This window comes from Octopus sinensis, linkage group LG8 (assembly GCF_006345805.1).
Source record: "Octopus sinensis linkage group LG8, ASM634580v1, whole genome shotgun sequence".
Classification (NCBI taxonomy): Eukaryota; Metazoa; Mollusca; class Cephalopoda; order Octopoda; family Octopodidae; genus Octopus; species Octopus sinensis.
The window spans coordinates 4,261,407-4,270,247 of record NC_043004.1 but is presented as its reverse complement, the minus strand read 5'-3'; positions in this window follow the sequence as shown (position 1 = coordinate 4,270,247).

Sequence of the window (8,841 nt, the reverse complement as noted above, 5' to 3'; positions counted from 1 at the left end):
CCTTGTTACCAACCATGTTGAGACACGGTGGATGAGAAGGCAGGTGGATTAACTGAGATTAGCGTATGACTGGTTTGATGTGTTGCTATTGTTGGTGGTAGTTGCGGTGAAGATGGGCAACAGACTATTTGTGTGTGTGTGTGTGTAAGTATGTGTGTGTTTGCATGTAGGCGTGTGAATGTTTGAGCTTGTATGTATATGTGTTTGTATGTGGTGTGTGTGTTTGTGTATGTGTACACGTGTGCGTGTGTATGTGTTGTATATGTGTATGCGTGTGTGTCTGTGTTTAAACATGTATATGCATCCGTGTGTGTATTTGTGTGTGTGTCGGTGCGTATTTATGTGCTGTTGTGTGTGCATGTGTATTTGTGTGTGTGGTGTGCGTGTCTGTTTTTGTGCGCATATGCTGGCGTCTGTGTGTGTGTGTGTGTGTGTGTGTGTGTGTGTTTAGCGTGTAAACAAGACCTCAAAATAAATTTCGCATCGCAGACCAAGATTGCTTTCAGACGGCAGGAGGTTGGGATTCCTTTCAAAATTCAAGAACTTTTACTTTTTTAGGAAGGGATCAAGAAATCAACACGAATCCTCCCTTGGCTCCCTGAGCTTCAGGCCGCTCTCCTGACTGAGGTCCAAACAATTTAATGGCCTTGTGTGTAAGACTAATATAAAGTGTGAGTCTGCACAGAAGAATTTGTACGTGTGAGACAACTCGTATGCATGTGACTATGTGTGTATGTATGAATGTGTAGTGACGCCAATTTGGAAGTCTTCAGTGCCTATGTGCAGAGCTGGATTCTTCCGGGAGGCCTGCCGGAAGTTCCCTCATCAGTGACTAAACCAGCAACCCCACCAAGCTTGCTTGGTGAGGAGGGTGTTTGTTGGACACCCTGCGGGATGAAAAACAAAACCCGTCAAAGGGCGGAGGAACTCTTGAGAGGCAAGGGCCACCCAATAAATGTCTTAAGGCTGTATCATGCGCGGGGACATAGAAATAATCGGACTGAATACCTGATCTCGCAGTTAAACCATTGGGAGTGAAGGACTCCTAGCCTTTGTTAGGGCATCCTTCTAGGAGAAGGTAACTCAGGTAACTGGGATAACTCTGACATAAACTGCGGCTCAGTGGTTACCGATGATGTTGACTTGTTCTTCTTTTCGGATTGTGGCTGCTGTTGCACAGGCATTGCATAACAACATTGATTAAGCTTCGCGCAATGGCCATACTCGATAACAAGGGGTGGGGCAACCACCATGTATGTATGTATAATCTTTTTTACTCTTTTACTTGTTTCCGTCATTTGACTGTGGACATGCTGGAGCACCGCCTTTATTGAAGTAAACTGACCCCAGGACTTATTCTTTGCAAGCTTAGTACTTATTCTATCGGTCTCTTTTACCAAACCGCTAAGTTACAGGGATGTAAACACACCAGCATCGGTTGTCAAGTGATGTTGGCGGGGGGGGGGGGGGGGCAAACACAGACACACAAACACATACATACTTGTGTATATATATATACATATATACGACGGGCTTCTTTCAGTTACCATCTATCAAATCCACTCACAAGGCATTGGTCAGCCTGAGGCTATAGTAGAAGACACTTGCCCAAGGTGCCATGCTGTGGGACTGAACCCAGAACCATGAGGTTCGTAAGCAAGCTACTTACCACATAGCCACTCCTATGCCTATTTAGTTGAATGAATGTGTTTTATTAGGGGATATATTGTCCTTCCCTTTTGGTGTTTTTGTATTCCTTCAGCTGGTGCATCCTGTATGTACGTATATCATTATTCAGTTTATTTCAAGATTTCTTGCCAATAGAGGAAGAACCAGTTTCTAACCTAGATCCAAGGCTACATCATTGGAATTTCAACATCAACAACAGTGTATTTTTGTATGTATGTATGGGCAGAGTTGTATGTTTTATGTATGTATTCTCATGCATATAGTTGCATATCTAGACATGCTCATATATATTTAAATGATAAACTTCTGGAAAGTTTTACAGATTCCTACAGTTCCAGTGATGGACTAGATCTGTCTGTCTGTCTATCTGTCTGTCTGTCTGTCTGTCTGTCTGTATGTATGTATGTATGTATGTATGTATGTATGTGTGCATGTGTATCTGTGTGTCTATGGATATGCATGTATGTATGTAATTATGTATATATGTATGGGTGTGTGCACACAAACGCAGTCACACTTTCAAATCAGAAACTCTCTTTTTCTATAAATATTGTTGAACCACATGTTGATATCTGATGAGCACCCGTTAACTGCATTCATGTGTCATTTCCTAAATTCTAAATAAATAACTCGAGTCATCAGCAGTCATATTAACATTAAGCATAAGTTTCATGAAACAAGGTATTTACGTATATAACAACAACAACAACAACAACAATAACAACTACAACAACAACAACAACAACAATAATAATAATAATAATAATAAAGGTTTTACATTAAACAACGTATTTATGTATATAATAATAATGATAATAATAATAATAATAATAATAGTAATAGTAATAATAATAATAATAATAATAATAATAATAATAAAGGTTTTACATTAAAAAAGGTATTTACGTATATAATAATAATAATAATAAAAAAAATAATAATAATAGTAATAGTAATAATAATAATAATAATAATAATAATAATAAAGGTTTTACATTAAGAAAAACATTATGGATGGTACAGGACAAAACAAAGAATGTATGTGTATGTGTGTGAGTGTACGTTGTGAGGGTTTTGCGTGTAAACAAGACTAAGAAAACTTTTTAAAAATCAACAATGTGTGATCCTCAATAGGGTGGAGACGTTTGAGGGCTGCTCATGGAAAAACCCCATAAAAAAAAAGACCATGGTTACCCTGACTTTTTTGGGGTGGTGGGGCTGATTGATTATATTGATGCCAGTATATAACTCTTACTTATTTCATCGACCCTGAAAGGATGAAAGACAAAGTCGACTTTGGTGGAATTTGAACTCAGAACGTAGTGACAGGGGAAATACTGCATACTAATGATTCTGCCAGCTCGTCACCTTAATAATAATAATAATAATAATAATAATAATAATAATAGTAATGATAATAGTAATGATAATAGTAGTAGTAGTAGTAGTAGTAGTTGTAATGACAATTATTGGAAGTGTTATCATGTGCCTGTTTTGTCCTGGTGTATAAAAGATAGGCCATAGCAAATATTCTGCTCTCTACAATAGATTTCCTTGTCAGTTGTTTGACCTTAACCAGTTGAGCATGTCCCTTAGTGGCTGATGATATGTGCATCTCTGATCACGAGCAGGAGCAGTGGAAGAGCATCACAGCCATGTGTTGAGAAGGATTCTTTGGGGTTTGACCAATTCACTCCTGGAAATATGGGTGTTTCATCATCCTTAAATAACCCTTATTCAGGGACTTTTTGAGCAGGATCAGCTTCTCAACTTGAAGAAAATTCTAACTGTGCCCCACCTGCAAGGTCATTGTGCTATTTATCTTGATATGAGATCACCATGTTGTGCACATATGGTTGTAATGCATGTGCCTCATGTTCCCTTATCAGATGGGTAGTCATGATGAGTATATTGGACTTTGTATATTTGTACCCCAGTGTCACTTTGATGGCATGTGTTGCTTTCTCACTCAATAATAATAATAATAGTAACAATAATCCTTTCTACTTTAGGCACAAGGCTGGAAATTTAGGGGGAGAGGACTAGTCGATTACATCGACCCCAGTATTTCACTGGTACTTAATTTATCAACCCTGAAAGGATGAAAAGCAAAGTTGACCTCAGCAAGATTTGAAATCAGGATGTAAAGAGATGGAACAAATAACTCAAGGCATTTTTATCCAATGCTGTAATGATTCTGCCAGCTTATTACCTCTGTCTTAGCGAAGGCAGAGGTATTGTTTTTAGTCACGTTTGTTTGTTTCTTTCTTTGTCCTTGAACAAGATATCTCAAGAACTGCTAAATGGATTCAGATGAAGCTTTCAGGGATGTTTGGTCTCATGACTGGCATGAACTTATTAGATTTTGGGATCGATCTGGTACTGGACAAGGATTCTGTATTATTTTTCTGTTTTTTTTTTACTTAATTTTTGAGAGCGGTTGGGTTCATTTTTAGTATTCTCGTTTGTGAGAATAGTCAAGTTTATTTCGGATATTCTCAATAAAAAATCATCTCTGGCTAATCATTGAGATGACGTTGGTGTTGCCTTGGCAGAAATCTTCTCTCTCTGAGTGCTCTTGTTGCCTTTAATAATTGTCCATAATTGAGGTATTTGGTCTACAGATTTTATGGAATATTATTAGTCGATACTTGACTGGTACTTTATTTCATTAATCTCAGAGGGATGAATGGTAATGTTAACTTCAGCAGCATTTGAAGTCAGAACATAAACAGCTTGAGCAAATGCTGCAAGTTACTTTTTCCAATGCTTTAAAGATAATGGTGACGATGGTGATGATGAAGACCCTTTCTTTATTTTCTCACACTGGCCTATTCATGCATACAATAAGGTGTTGCAAAGAGGGGTGTCTGTCCATGAGTGACCCAAGTGTTGGTGAATAAAAAAGTGCTCATGACTTAGTAGTTAAAGTTTAGTTGTCCATAGATTCTAAATTTGGACTTTAACAGATTATCACTTGCATGTTCCATATAGTCAAAGTCCATCTCCTGTTCAGTCTGCACTTTCTCTTTCCCTACAATTTCTTGGAGTCCTTTCACATCATCCATCGGCCCTTCATTGTTTATTCATAGGAGTGGGAACATAATGCAGCCCCATTAAACTGGCACTCTGTCAGTTATGATGACAAGGGTTCCAGTTGATCTTATTGATGGAACAGCCTGCTCATGAAATTAACATGCTTGTGGCTGAGCACTCCACAGACACATGTGCCCTTAACATAGTTCTCGTGGAGATTCAGCATGACACAGAATGTGACAAGAATGCCACTTTGAAATACAGTTACTATTCATTTTTGCCAGCTAAGTGGACTGGAGCAATGTGAAATAAAGGAGTCTTGCTCAAGGACACAATGCATTGCTGGGAATTGAACTCACGATTTCGTGATCATGGGACGAATACTGCAGTCCCATTATGCTGTAATTTTACGAGAGCAGAACTGCACATCTTTCACTCCATCATCGTTTTGTGTTACTAGTTAAAGGTCTCCTTGGAATCACTTCTCTTGTCACCCATCATGCATTTTAACATTGTCCCTTACGAATTTATTTTCCACTGAACATCCCTTTCTGTTACTCTGTTACTCTTTTACTTGTTTCAATCATTTGACTGCAGCCATGCTGGAGCACCACCTTTAGTCGAGCAAATCAGCCCCGGGACTTATTCTTTGTAAGCCTAGTACTTATTCTATCGGTCTCTTTTTGCTGCACCGCTAAGTTACAGGGACGTAAACACACCAGCATTGGTTGTCAAGCGATGTCAGGGGGACAAACAGACACACAAACATATACACACACATACATACATATATATATATACATACATATATACGACGGGCTTCTTTCAGTTTCCATCTACCAAATCCACTCACAAGGCTTTGGTCAGTCTGAGGCTAAAGTAGAAGACACTTACCCAAGGTGCCATGCAGTGGGACTGAACCCAGAACCATGTGGTTGGTAAGCAAGCTACTTACTACACAGCCACTCCTGCGCCTCTCAAATCTGCCATTGATAGTTTTCTCCACTTATCTTTGTCACCCCTTATGTTTACCCCCATGTACCTCTAACCTCTGTCCCTCTCACTGTAAACCCTTCTCTCTCCTTCAAACTTGAAAATCATCTCTCTATTTCTCATATGTTTCTAGTTTCGTAATACCATTGCTTTTCACCTTCTCTCCCTTTTACATACTGTCAAATATCATTCCCTTTTCTCTGACTCACTCCAATTTTTTTCCCCTTTACCTTCCCCACCAAACTGAAGTTCACCATTGACCATATCCCTGTCCATGTTCACCAATTACTGTATTCACCTCTACAGCCATTTCCATTCATCTGTCACTCTCCTTTCCTGCTCTCAGGAACCTACCCATCCTTGCTTCTCTGTCCCTATTCTCTCTTTATCCACCACCTTGTACCTTGAAGGTATGCCTTGACACATCATCTCCATCATTCTTTCTCTCTTTCCTGCTAGGGTAGCCCTACAATAAGACATTTGTTCCTGTGTCTCTGTCGTACTTTAGCCTCTTAATACCCAACACAAAGCCACATCATCATCATCATCATCATCATCGTTTAATGTCCGTTCTCCATGCTAGCATGGGTTGGACGGTTCGACCTGGGATCTGGGAAGCCGGAAAGGCTGCACCAGGCTCCAGTCTGATCTGGCAGTGTTTCTACAGCTGGATGCCCTTCCTAATGCCAACCACTCCGTGAGTGTAGTGGGTGCTCTTTACGTGCCAGGCGAGGCTGGCAACAGCCATGATCGGATTGGTGGATGAAGTAAAAAAAAAAAAAAAAAAAAAAAAATGTACAATACAACTTTGTAGAAATATCAGCTAACAAGAATTCACATGGTTATTGGAAAATCATTGTGGAAATCTCTAGGTGTCTGCTTGACCAGCTAGAAAAGGCAGCCATGTCACAGTTTAGTGTCTTAAAAAAAGAAACAGCAGAGGAAACATAATGTAGTCTTTGATAGTCATGCTTGAATAAAGATGAAATGGTCATGTCTGGAATGGTTTTGATCATGTGCCAGCTCAGTCGGAGCCTAAATGATGAGTTAGCTTTTGATATATGTGTGTATAGTCTGTTTTTTATTTTTATATTTTTATATTTTTGCACTCCCACTCTACCAAGGAAACTTGTATTGTAAGTTACTTGGTAACCTCACTAGAGGGATGAAAAGAGAACAAATGCACACTGTGCATGCTGTAAAGTAGTTGGCACTAGGAAGGGCATCAAGTTGTAGAAACTATGTTAAAGTAAACATTGGAGCGCCATGCATTCCTTTGGCTTGTTGGACCCGATTATAGTGTCCAACCCATGATAGCATGGAACATGGAAAACAGATATAAAATGATGATTATGATATGTGTATACAAATGCAAGGATCTACACGTGTGTATGTGTGTGTGTATGGTGCAAATGTACGAAAGCAAACTAAACTATAGAAAAATGGTAAAAAATGAAACCAGTGAATTGTGTGTGTGTGCATATTTTTCTATCTAAAATATTTATGTATAATTTTACATCTGAAATTTTTACACTTATTGGTATTTCATACTACAAAACTAAACAAAAATGTAAAAACGAGGCTTAAGAAATGGGTAAATAAATAATATTATATGTATGTGTGTGTGTGTGTGTGTGTATAGATACTCTCTTTTACTCTTTTACTTGTTTCAGTCATTTGACTGTGGCCATGTTGGAGCACTGCCTTTAGTCGAGCAAATCGACCCCGGGACTTATTCTTTGTAAGCCCAGTACTTATTCTATCGGACCCTTTTGCCGAACCGCTAAGTGACGGGGACGTAAACACACCAGCATCGGTTGTCAAGCAATGCTTGGGGGACAAACACGGACACACAAACATATATATACACACACACATACATATATATATATATATGTATATTTTTTTTGCTAAAATGTCTTATTGACGAGTTTCGTCTTTTTTACTTTCCTGAGGAGAAGATTGCATTGTTTATACCATTTATTCTTTTGAATAGTATCAGTGGAATTTTCGAAACATGTGTCGAAAGTAAAAATATTTGATTACACCTGCGTTAACTCCATTTTTTTATTCATATTATTCAAAATATTCAACGTAAACACGAAGTTTCTACCTTTATAAACAAGGAGTTACAACACCTTTACTTGTGAGATTTTTGCTGCCCTGGTAACTATTTATTTATTTTTTCCGTGTTAATTGTTAACAAGGTAAAAATACACTCACATCTATTTATAAATATATATATATATATATATTTATATATACATATATACGACAGGCTCCTTACAGTCAGTTTCCGTCTACCAAATCCACTCACAAGGCATATATATATCTCTTATTATAAAAGGCAGATTTTATCTGCCTCCCTTTGGGAGTTATACAAATCTACAATATAGGATTTCTTCAATTACAATTTACCTTGCATTTTTAAGAGTACAATGCATCGCGTCATGCCAGGTCCAGTTTTTAAAATTTAAACTCCAGTTAAGCAAAATTTACAGAAAACTCACATTCTGGTGTGTGTGTCAAATGCTTTTCTTAGTCTGGTTTACACCACACGCAAACGCACACACACAGTGGGCAACGAATAAAATGAAAGTAATTGACTTACTGTAGTGAGTGATTCTTTCACTCTGCCTCCCACTTCCTCTTTCAACACATAGACACGCAAATATATAAATAAAATTGTAAGCTAACGTGCGTGTGTGTGAGTGGGTGTGTGTGGGTGTGCGCGTGTGTGTGGGTGTGCGCGTGTGTGTGTGTGAGGGTGCGTGTGTGTGTGTGTGTGTGTGTGCGTGTGTGTGTGACAGGAAAGTTTTTTTACGACGAATATAACACCTATATCCAAGTAGCAGAAAGATAAGACAGTAAGGTGTGATTTGAGGGAGATTTGGCTGCTATTTCTACCATGTCTAGCTGCCATGTAGGGGTCTCCCTCATAGGCTCATACATACATATATACATAGATAAGACAGTAAGGTGTGGTTTGGGGGAATTTGGCTGCTATTTCTACCAGGTCTAGCTGCCATGTAGGGGTCTCCCTCATAGCTCATACATACATATATACATAGATAAGACAGTAAGGTGTGATTTGGGGGAAATTTGGCTGCTATTTCTACCAGG